Source organism: Carassius carassius, chromosome 9 (assembly GCF_963082965.1).
Source record: "Carassius carassius chromosome 9, fCarCar2.1, whole genome shotgun sequence".
In the NCBI taxonomy this organism is placed as follows: domain Eukaryota; kingdom Metazoa; phylum Chordata; class Actinopteri; order Cypriniformes; family Cyprinidae; genus Carassius; species Carassius carassius.
In genome coordinates, this window is record NC_081763.1 from 15,907,597 (window position 1) to 15,920,960 (window position 13,364).

Sequence of the window (13,364 nt, forward strand, 5' to 3'; positions counted from 1 at the left end):
GCAGGCCGGGGGGTACTCCCGAGACTGCGCTCTACTCCCCCCCTCCGGGGGGGCCGCTCACGGGGACCTGCGGGAACCTGGGGGTAGGACAGACGAGGCGAGAGAAAAGGAGATGGAAGGAGGAGCGACAGAGACGAGAGAGGGGAGAGAGGAAAAAAAAAAAAAAAAATGCCGGTTCCCAGACGCACCGCAGCTAGGCCCTACACCAGCTGGGCGATCTCCTCCGCGGTGCCTGGCGGTGGCACTGGACGGCCCTCGGCGGACGGCACGACACTCCTCCGCCGCCCGGTGGACGGCGACGGCTCCTCCGGTTTTGGGCAGCCGGCAGGAGTCCCCCGTTCCCTGCTCCTCCCCGTACCCTGCTCCTCCCCGTTCCGGCGGATGGCAGCAGGCTCCGGCCACCTGGCGAACGGCGCCGACTCCTCCGCTCCCTCACGGGCGGCAGCCTTCTCTCCACATCGTGGGCGGCCGGTAGCGAGCTCGCCCGTCCCCGGCAACTCGCTCCAGCCCACCGCCTCGAGCGTCCATGGCGGCACACTCCTCACCAGCTCGATGGCACCGCGGATTCACCACAGCGGCGAGGGATCTTCAGCAGCGCGTCCCTCCTTCTCCCGGGCTTCGGCACCACTGTAATGAATAAAACCTTTGTATTCATCCGGAAGAAGAAGGCGGGAACCGGCGGACAATCAAAAACATTTTAATAACAAAATAAACACAAAAACAGCGCACCAGCCCCTCACGGATGACCGGTGCACGCACTAAAACCCAAAACACAACTAAAAGCCCAGGCCTGGTCCTCTCTCGTCCTTCACTGTCGTCGCTCCAGTTTTATATCCTTCCATCTCCTCCATGGGCCTCGAGACCGGTGGGTCGAACAGGTGTAGTTCATCTCCAATCACTCCACCGGCCTCGCTCCCATGTCCCTCGGCCCCGCCCCACTCGTCACATATATATACATACATACATATATATATATATATATATATATATATATATATATACACACACACGTATATATATATATTTATATATATATATATATATATAGATATATATTTATATATATATATATATATATATAGATATATATATATATATATATATATATATCTGAAGGTACCTGATGGCATAATTATGTTGCACCTTCTCTCCTTGATATTTTTTATGTTTAGAAACTGCATACACAATAAGGAAATCATCAGTCAGCAGTCCTTCTACCTATTTGAGAAGTGATTTTTATTCAGTATGGATATATTCAGATCACTGGGTCTTGTTGGCCGTAGGTACTACACAGATGTAATGGCTCATCTTACTGTAGTCATAATGCAGGGGGCACAAGATTTATGTGATACTCAATAAAGCTCCATGCTCGGAGATACCTTCTAGCATTATTAAAAGTCAAAGAGTTATCTGAGTTAGCAGTATGGATCCCCCAGCTGACTGCTTTGAATATGATTTCCAGCAATTAAGGCAGACTTATTTGGGTATCTAGGGCACGTATTTAAATGCATGTGCTTTCAGCTCCATGTTGACTGCTTATCTGTGCAAGCTTATCCCACACGCTGCATGTCTGACTCTATTGTCCTTTATCAGGTTATGACCTCACACATGATCTTCTCAGATCCCAGAGGAGAGCGATAGAGAACGTTTAATACCTTGCATAGTTCAATCAATTTAGCAAACTATGGAGATGGGAACAGTAATATTATCATGGTTAGCGGCAGAGCTCTTTCAATTGATTTGGTTCAGTTGCAGAATGGTGTTTACATTCTGTGTGTTTTATTTTGTTGCATGAGCCATGATTAAGCCTTGTGCATTATTTATTTATTTATTTGTTGATGCCCCCCCCCCCATTACTGTTGCTCCATTTGACAAGCCATAACGCCACACATCATGTTCTCACGTAGTGTAGAATACATCGCGGATCAAAGAGTAAACTGACAATGTGCCGACAAACAAGACAGAGCAGGTTACTTTTAGTATGAAACAAAGTCTCAGCTTTTAAATATGATTAAAGTTTAAATACCATTTTGTGGTTCTTTAAAGTGTGAGATCGCTGTAGCGCCTAATTTCAAGTGGCACGTGAACCGATAATCTCTTCTTCTTTACTAGTTATAGCGTGAAATAAACATGAATAAACATCAGAAGATACAGTATATTGTTTCAACCAAAGAAAGACTAACTAAAAGTTAGTACACATAATTTTAAAAAGTCCCAGTCCACCAAAGTTCTACTCTATGTCTGTTTTTTTTTGTTGAACATAATGGCAGATTCTGCTTTATGATTGGTCAGATTGCCTGTCAATCAAACTCCTGGCAAAGGGTGAATTGAGGGTGTTCTCACAAGTGTTTGTGGTTGAAAGGATAATCCATGCAGAATGAACATATTTGACTATTGTGGATAAGCCCCAGTTGCTTTTTGGCTAAAGGGCTGGCAGTTGTTTGCTTGTGACGTAAAATCTTCAATGCAATCATGCAGATATTGGACGTGGGGAGTTTATGACAATTTAACATTTGCCATATTAGCATTCAGATTGCCTCCATTGACAGTTTAATATGAAAACTTGCCATAGATATCTTATAATGCAGCTCTTTTTTTTACCTAATTATGTTTTGCCATCTTGAAATCATCTAAACTACACAGACAAAAACAATGTGACATAGTTATCCATCCATGCGATGGCTTCGAGGCTGGTTTAAGGACAAGATGCAAGATAGCCGGTGACTCATTCATTTGTAACAAAACTGTTGAATATCTCTGTTAATAAGCAGAAGAATGACTCATGTGGACTAAGTTTAGTTTGAAATCTTGATCTAATGCTCTCTCATGTCAGTGAGGGCCAGAGGTGTCATGCCTATTCAAAGTGAGGGGGCACGTGCCCCCTCAGATTTTTGAGCCAAGTGGATTTTGAATGCAGCTTCCAAAAGACAAAAAAATAACCAATTAATATTTTCTATATTTGATACAATCACACAGGTGTGAGAACGCCAGCCAATGAATGCAGTTCTGAATTTAGCAGCTGATGATATGACTTGCTGAACAGTCTTATCATCAGCTTCTAAATTCAGATCTGCATTCGCTGGCTGGCGCTGAGTCAGAGACAGACGTGTTTTTACAGTACTGCGCATTATAACCAATCACACAAGATTCTGTTGAGCTTATGAATGCAATGGCCAATCAGAGGTGTTCAGATGAGTCATCGCTAAAATGCCGGTGCTCCATTCACTCGGTTGCTGACTGAATACCTCTTTCTGGCAAATTCTCTTGTCAGAAACAACAAAGTGCAATGAAAGATTAGTAGCCTAACTTACAACGTTTTTATTCACATTAACTTTCAGTGTTAAATTCACATTTAATACAAAGTCAGTCGTATTAAAAATATGTTATGGCATGACACCTATACAGGTTTTTATGCATAGTTACTACATTACATTATTAGGCTACTTTGACCATCGCATATTATCTAACATAATCTATGAAGTTGAGAATCGAGATGTTTCATGGTATAGCTTGTTGGCAATGTTTCTAATAACATTAAGTTTCTAAAAACCGAAGTGCTGTTGTGGCTGCTGTGTGTCACATGACGACCCCACCCCCAACTCGTGCCCCCTCAGAAATAATGAGTGCATGACGCCCCTGGCGAGGGCAAACCCAGTGCTCATTGTTCAATGTCTTCTGTTATCTACATGCACAGAATGGGTACAGTCGGGGCTTTGACTGTCCTTCACAACTCAATAGGCAGTGATTTGAATTTCAGGCTAATTTAGTTAGCAGCGAGACTCTCTCCGGAGAATTCTACTCCATATCTGAACATATGGACAGTGTCTCAGTGGTAAGGCTCTATTTGGGGGAAAATCTCCAATTAGTCAGAGAGATGCTTTTATGGCAGAGCTATTTTCTCCATCTTGATATTTAGATAATGAGTACTATGCTATTTAGAACATTTGGTCATCTGGAGGTAATTAAATTCATCACACAGAACAGACAATGATAGCTCATTAACATTAATACTGTAAGTCAAAGACTGTGTCGAAACTGTAGTATCAAGTTTAGTTATCAGGATTGTCTCTGGGGTCAGTTTGTGGTAAATTTTGACAGAAGTGGATGGCGCTAATCCATACGGCCGGCTCCATTATTGAAGGGAGCCACGATGCATGAAATTAAGTGTTCTCGTTCACCATCCCTCACTGACCTCTTCTTCTCTCGGCTCGGCTAACTTTTGAGCTGCTCTCTGCGTTGTAAGTTTAATTAGTACCAAAAACTGCTACCTTTGCTTTAAAGGCAATAAAGAAACAGAGAAAGCCACAGCTCAGATCAATTTGGTGGCTCCTCTGTAATTTCACTCAAAGACACAAAGTCTAGTGTTGTGAATGCTGGCACTTCACAAAACTGCAAATGAAAAAAAAAGTTGCTGAAAATTCAAGGGCAGCTTAACAAGATAAAAAGAAAACACTAAACCATGGAGGTTGTTTAATATATTATCTTTAATGAATACAATGATGGAGAAAGCAGTTCAGACAGATTAAATTTGTCTGACAAACTGGCTTGTATTAGACACTCATATTACCATACAGGCATAAATACTTATAAATATAAATACTTATAAAGAAACATTTTACTCTCTAAGGTGAAACATAATTTGTTCCTTGATCCATGAAAGCTTGATACTTGCAAAAGTTGCAAGCAGTGGTTGAATTGTGCTGAGCGTTTCAATATGGCATATCAAAATAAACATCATAACATCAACATCATTAATGCACAATTAATGTTGCACATTAAAAAATCAAAGAAGTCCCTCTCAATCCAGTGATTTGGAGAGCTAGAGGTGGAATTCATCCTCCTGATATGTATCATCCCAGGACCCACTACTTTGGTAGCACTCATTAATCCAATGAAAGCAACTAAATTTGCCATTCTGTGCCAGTGGATGTATAATAATGTGTTTTATTAGCTCACCTGCATCAGTGAGCAGCTTGATAGCATTTGGATCCTGTATTGCCAAACTTTATTGACTGTATATTAGAATCTCAGATGCACAAAGATATTAAACCTGCACATCAGAAATAAAAATAAAAAGCTCTCTCTCTCTCTCTCTCTCACTCTCTCTCTCTCTCTCTCTCTCTCTCTCTCTCTCTCACTCTCTCTCTCTCTCTCTCTCTCTCTCTTTCTCTCTTATGTATATATGTATATATATATTATATATATTATAAATGAGTTATATTATTATATATAACTCTGAGTATATAATCTGAGAACCTCTGGTTTAGCTGTATAAAAGGGAAGTTGTGGCCTAATGGTTAGAGAGTCGGACTACCAATCGAAAGGTTGTGAGTTCGAGTCCTGGGCCGGCAGGAATTGTGGGTGGGGGGAGTGCATGTACAGTTCTCTCTCCACCCTCAATACCATGACTTAGGTGCCCTTGAGCAAGGCATCGAACCCCCAACTGCTCCCCGGGCGCCGCAGCATAAATGGCTGCCCACTGCTCCGGGTGTGTGCTCACAGTGTGTGTGTGTGTTCACTGCTCTGTGTGTGTGCACTTCGGATGGGTTAAATGCAGAGCACAAATTCCGAGTATGGGTCACCATACTTGGCTGAATGTCACTTCACTCACTCACTAAAACTTGTATTAATCTGCAAGTTTTACAGAATTTTTTTCTTATTTAAACCTTTATATATAAAAAAAAAAAAAAAAACTTATATCATGCTCTGAGGATAGAACAGAACTCACTTGTTACATCACATGCTCCAAGTTAGTTAGACTGTTAAAAGACAGAGGACGTGCTGCTATATCATATGCACAGACACATTCATTTTCAGATAGCTAAGTTACGGAAAACTAGCCTTTGCCTCATGTTTTTGTTATCATGTAAGTTTGTTCAGAATTCTGGGCTCCAGTTCTCTTTTTCACCAAGAGCACATGAATTATTGTGATAACTCTCTCCGCAATGTGTTGCTTGTGTTTTTTTTCTCTCTTGCCAAAATTCCAATTAAGACTGAAACAAATAATTGATGAAACACAGCTTTCAGCTTAAAATGAATCATGTCTATTTTGCATTAAAACATCCTCCTTTGCTTTTAATCAGAAGTCACGACAGGAGCCACTAAATACTGAATGTGGAGGCCAGACATTTCAGTGGGAGCCTCAGCTTGGCCATATTTCATAGTTGGTCTCTCTGAGATATTTAAATAGATGATTCATTGCTCTTTCAATGACTAAGGACATAAATATTTCAGAAGTTCTTAATATAATTTATGAGAAGAAATTGGTCTGTTCAGAATGTGACAAAAATGGCCTATAGACAGTTTTTGCAGTGTATCACACAGAGTCAGTTGTCAGTAGACAGTGAGTGTCTGTGCATGTCACACACCTTGGATAATTTTTATCTGATGCTTTTTACCCAAAGCAAAAAAAAAAAAAACTAATTTCAAGGACAGCAAATCTCCCAAAAGCAAGTCCTGCAGTGTGTCTCAATTTCAGAGTTATAAAAACGCACGACTTTCATTGAAAATCCAACCCGCCTTACGGAGCCTTAAGATTACCTTACTGTTGCCTGTGTATTCTGCCACTAAAATGGCAGAATACCATTTTATTAAAACACTATCTTTAAAAAACACTATCTTGACAACGTTTTTAAAGGAGTCATTTGATGGTACTAAAATGTGTTTATGTAGTTTAAGGTTAAAAAAACACATTATTTTCCACATATTGTACATTATTGTTTCTCCTCTATGCCCCCACTTCTGAAACGCATTGATTTTTACAAAGCTCATCACTCTGAAAAGCGAGGTGTGCTCTGATTGGCTTGATATCCAGTGCGTTGTGATTGGCCATGTGTTTCAAGCGTCTGATGGAAATGTTACGCCCCTCAAAATATACTGTTATGGCGTATCCCGGTAAGAACACCGGCATGACAGGACAAAAAGAATAAACCCATTACAAACGAGGCAGTTGTTGCATACGGTGGGAACATAATTACTGATTAAAATGACTTATATTGTCTTTTTACACTTTGCATTGCATATTGTTCCGTGTAAACATAAGCCATGTCTGCTATTGTGATTAAAGAAATGACAAACAAATGGTCCTACTCTACACTGCTCAAAATTTAAGTTTGAATCATCAGTGGCTATTTACATACCGTGAGTCAGAAGCGCCAGACTGTCCTTGCGAAGATTGAGGAATGACCAGCGGCTTGAATGAGGAACAGCTGGGGGCTTGAGTGAGGATCGGTCCGCGGCATGAGTGAGCGGCAGCCGGCGGCTTGAGTGAGGAACAGCCGGGGACTTGAGTGAGGATCGGTCTGCGGCTTGAGTGAGCGGCAGCCGGCGGCTTGAGTGAGGATCGGTCCGCGGCTTGAGTGAGCGGCAGCCGGCGGCTTGAGCGAGGAACAGCCGGGGACTTGAGTAAGGAACGGCCCGCGGCATGAGTGAGCAGCAGCCAGCGGCTTGAGCGAGGAACAGCCGGGGACTTGAGTAAGGAACGGCCCGCGGCATGAGTGAGCAGCAGCCAGCGGCTATAACAAGGAACAGCCGATGGATTTGACGAAGGAGCAGCCGGGGGTTGTGGCAACCACATGTGACGACCCCGGGCTGGACTCCGCTTCGTCCACAGTGAAAGCCGATCCGGTGAGCCAATGCAAGTTGATGTATTCCCTCAGCGACCAACTTGGATCAGCTCTAGGCATGACGAAGCGGATATTGTGCTCTTTTGTAAGGCTGAACAAAGTAGTTTCACTTTCACAGTGAAACAAACAGCTTCTTCACGAAATGGCGCAGACGGCAAAAGTGAGAATAAAAGGTACGCCTTCTTCCTTTGAATGAACATTTGGCCGGTGTTATGCAAATCTTCCCACACAGTGACGTAGATGTGGGAGGCGTGTTTAAATGAGCCATTTGGGGGGGGGGGGGGGGTGCGAGTCTTAACTTTTATAAAGAATATCTCTTTGGATTTGAGACTTTAGTCTTTGCAACCTTACAGATCTTGTTTATACACCAAGAGCTTGTAAAACTCCCAAGAAAAAGGAAAAAAATAATCGCATCATATGACCCCTTTAAGCAGAATAAAGGGATTTCAGATAATCTTGGTAAGGGGTTTATTACTGTATGTCTTTGAGGTTTTCTGCTGTTTTGTGGTTATGATAATAGCTGTAGTGACTCCTTTCTCAGACAAATTTCCTCCTTCTGTCCTCTGAAACAGTAATTCATAAACATAAATGAATAAAAAAATACAAACAAATAAATAATAGGACTCGGTTACCAAATAAACATTCCAAAGTCTCCTTCTACTTATAAATACATAAGAAAATATTTTATCACCAGGTCATCAGTTCAGCTAAGCATTCAAATGAAATTTTTTCTGCACTTTCATGCCTAATCAGAATTAATTACATCTGTTGAAACAGCATTACAGTTCTGCACCCCTGAAAAATGCAATAGTAGAAAAGCACAGCCGTATCTGGGGCACACTTTTCTTATGTTACAAGCCAGCATAATATAGTGTGATTATTCATTCCTACTTTGATGAGGACTATTATTTTTCATTTTAAAGTTGCTGGAAAATAAACATTTACGATTCTAGAATTTAGCTAAAAATGGGTTATTAAAAAACAAAGCACAGATTTTTAATATGCTTCATTGGTTCTTCTTTCTATTCCTTTTCATGTCTAAGCCTTTTCATCCTTTTTGCACAGCCTCCCCTCTTTCTATTTATGATTCATATTAGTATGCAGAATAGCATTCAGAATAAGTATATTTCTGGGTTGCACTAATGAAACACAATCTTGTCAATGGCAACAGAACTAAACCAATATATTTCCTTTAATGTTTTGGTTTTTCTGAGACAAAAGCAGTCACTGTGATTCAGTGAAACAGTTTGGTTGAATGTTATACAACATGTCAGCAATTTGCTTATACTACATGAATAATTAAATAGCTGCACAGCTATATGATTATAATGAAAGTATAAATATTAATATGCATTAAATATTGTATAAATGAAATTGTATTTATATTTATTTATTTGTTTGTTTGACTGATTCAGATACATTGCCAACTATTCAACAGAGATTTTTATTCATGCCCTTTTAAAGCAGACAATGCAAATTAAAGGGGTCATATGATGCGATTTCAAGTTTTCCTTTCTCTTTGGAATGTTACAAGCCGTTTGTGAATAGATAAGATCCCTAAAGTTGCAAAGACTAAAGTCTCAAACCCAGATATTCTTTATAAAAGTTAAGAGTCAACCACTCCCTCCTAAAATGCATAGTTTAAACTCCCCAAAATGTCTACAGTACGTCACAATGTGGGAAGATTTATATCACACCGCCCAACTGTTCAGGCAAAGAAAGAAGTCGTAACTTTGATTCTCGCTGCTGTAGTATTGTTGCCATTGCAGCCATGTCGTGGAGACCCTGTGTGTTTCGTTGTGAAAAAGAAACTACCTTGTTTGGCTTTCCAAAAGAGGACACGACTAGAAATCAGTGGTTAAGTTGTATTTACAACCCTGTTCCAGAACAGTTCAACTCAAATATTCATATGTGTGCAACTCATTTTATGGAGAACTGTTTCCTGATCCTGGGATAGTAGACAATGTCGGCTGTTCTGACTCACAGACTGTAAGTACATTTACATATTTCAAGAATTTGCCACTGATGATTCAAACGTGAGTTTTGAGCAGTGTAGAGTAGTACTTGTTGTTTGTCCTTTCTCAGATCACAAATGCAGACATGGCTTTATGTTTATGCGGCATGATGCAACGCAATGCATAAAAACAGAATAATCTATTATAATCTGTAATTATGTCCCCACTGGATGCAACAAGCGCCTGTAATTGGCTTTTTGGTTTAGTCTCATCGTCCCGGTGTTGTGACGATTTGTGCTACCCTGTCAGATTTTGCTACCTCCCAGTAAAACAGATGGTAGCATAATTCAGATGCAAAATCCTTTATTAACATGTACACCTGCTCCAACCCTAAACCTACTCTTACAGTAGGAGGAATACAGTGTTGATAGCATAATCTGACAGGTAGCATTATTTGTTAGAACACCGGGACATTTTAAGGGGTGTAACATTTCCGTCACACGCTTGAGGCATTCGGCCAATCACAATGCACTGGATATCTGGCCAATCAGAGCACACCTTACTTTTCGGAACGATGAGCTTTGTACAAATCAATTTGTTTCAGAAGGTGGGGCATAGAGGAGAAACAATAATGTACAGTATGTGGAAAATTATGTGTTTTGAACCTTAAACTACATAAACACATTTCATTACACCAAATACACAAAATAATGTTATTTTTAGTAACATCATATGACCCCTTTAAGAAACTGATGCAAATGTACAATAACTCTGTGACCGTTTATGAAAAGGATCAATGAAATACTATAAAAGGGCTTATATTTGACCATATACTGTATGTTGGACTTTGGGAAATATTGAAAGATGACCAACAGTTTGAAGCTGATCCATTAAGTATTAGACTACTGTGATTTGCCCTTGAAATTAATATGGCTTTACAGCATCTGGGCTGTTGTTATTATACAAGTATAAACTGGCACCATCTGTTTTCATTGCCATTAATTATCATTCCATTTCCAGAATTCAATTTAGGCAACCATTTGGGAAGCCGGAATGCATGGTTCAGCCGTCCACTGTTCTCATTGAGAGCCAACTGTGAAAGTGTTCTTCTTTTAAATGAGCAAATATGACCAGTCAGATCTCAAAGAGCTTCATCTATTTTCATTTGTGGTAAAATGGTGTGTGGCTCTTCAAAAAATTAAAGCATGTGGTGGTGTTTACAGATATCGTCTTAATAGATGGACAATGCATTATGACGTATAATATAATAAAAATTATTGTAATATATGTAGTAATATATTAGAATTACGACTGTAACAACCACCACTAAATATAATATAATATAATATAATATAATATAATATAATATAATATAATATAATATAATATAATATAATATAATATAATATAATATAATATAATATAGGTTAAGGGACCAATTCTCACCATTAACATTTTTTTTATTAGCATGCCTGTCATTAAAATATTGATATTAGTATTTATTTTTATTATTATATTAAATTGAAAACTGTTAATAATAATAATAATAATAATAATAATAGCAAAATTATTAGCATGTTAAGTCAGATATAATATAATAGTTATTTTATATTATTATTATTATATATTATTTTCTTAAATTATATTGATGATGATATTCATAATAATAATAATAATAATAAGTGTTGCTCTTGATGTTGTAGATACAAAATACAAAAATATTATTAAATGCCCCTCTGGGGAATGCACAGCTGATGTACAGTATGTGCACTGGAGAATTCCAAAGAGACTGAAGGAAATGCACAAGAAGCTGCTCTCAGAGCACATGACAGATGGACAGAGCTCTGACTGCTGACCCAGACATGCACATAAAGCTAAACGTGAATGCAAAAAAAAAAAAAAGAATTACGTAATGAAACATCACGTACTCCGAAGCACAAACATACACACTCAGTGAAATGATGTATGAGCGACAGCAATAAACTATGGCTCCATCTTGCAGCATCGCTATCAGAGGCTGATATCATCATTCACTTGTATTACTGCTCTAATTGACACTAGATGCAAATATACTCCCCAAACTGTCAGCAACATCATCCCAAAATAGCCATAACTGGAGATATTGAAAGCTTAAGTCAAAATGCATGTCAACCAGTCCATGACAAATGCTTTACCTGCGCTGAAAGTGGTAAGGGGCAATAGTCAGCTGAATGTTGATTGGATCAGCTTGTTAAAAGCAGGTCCATCACTCATCCCTCTGTCTAAAGGAAAGGGAGATCATTTTTGCAGGGGAATAAAAGAAAGGAATTCCAGATAAAAAGACTTGGTTCTCTTGTATTACATTGAATAGAATCTATTACTGAGGTCAGCCTCACTGAGCAGAAAAAACAATGAAATGTCCCCTGCTGGCCAGCAGGATCATGGGTAGGAATATAATTTTAACAACCCATTAGTCTGGCAAGAATCCGCAGTAGTACAGAATACATTCAGATCCACACCCATATCTGTGGTTGTAGCACACACATGCAGTCATGCATTTCTATTTGAATAATAATGATATGTTCACCTTAACTCGTTTCATTAAGGTTAGTGGAATTTCATTCAAAGTCCTATGTAAAGGTAGATTTAATATGTTAAGTACACATATTCACTTTACCCTTAAATTATCCTTTCCTTTTTTTCTCAAATAAACAACAACACTGAAATTATTTAAGAAGGCCATATCTTTATGTAAAAATATTGTAGCATTACATTCTAAGGGTAAATTGGCTGCCCATGTTGAAGTGCATTGTGGGTACTCATTTTCATTCACTCTTAGGCAGGAGTGCATCACCATTAGTGAGGTCAGTTTTAAGCTATACCTTTCTAAGCTTGTTCTAGATTGTCTCAAAATAAAAAGCTTTTGTTTTTAACAAGCTAATATAAAAGTATCATATGGTGTGTTTTGTTTTATAGTCACTGCTGTATTTATACAGGTAGTCTCATAAATAATGAGGATGACAAAATTTTACAGAACTGGGTCATTTTAAATTAGTATAAATTTACCCTAAATACAACAAATAAACACCATTACTAAAAAGTGATAAATAGGAGAATTTAACAGAATATCCACAACAACAAAAAATATATATAAATATGCACAGGGACATCTGTGAATGAATCAGATTCACACGAACCATCAGAACGAAAAAAACAAACAGTAACTGTTTATTTTGTTAACATTAGTTAACAACATTAGTGAACATGAGCTAATAAACAATACAGTACAGCATTTTTAATCTTTAATCTTAAAGTCTACATTTATCAATACATTTTAAAATCAAAATTTGCATCTGTTAACATTAGTTGATTAACTGCGAACTGACATGAACAATAAAAATACATATTTTTATTAACTAACCTAACATAAATATTATTTATGTCATTATATATATATATATATATATATATATATATATATATATATATAAAATAATGATATATATATATATATATAAAATTTTTTTTTTTTTTTTTTTTTTTTTGCATTGTCCTTGTAACACAGTCCATGTACTTAATATAGTAATAATTGAAAATTATGCCATAACCCTAAACCTATAGTGCAGTAAGTAGTGTATGTTGTTAATTAATAATACTCAGTACTTAAATCTTTAATTATACTATAACAAGGGCACCGTAAAATAAATTATACCCAATAGTTAGTTCATGATAACATATGCATTGACTAATGTTAACAAACAAGATAAAAAAAATTTAAATAAAAAAGCCAAATGTTTAATTAATA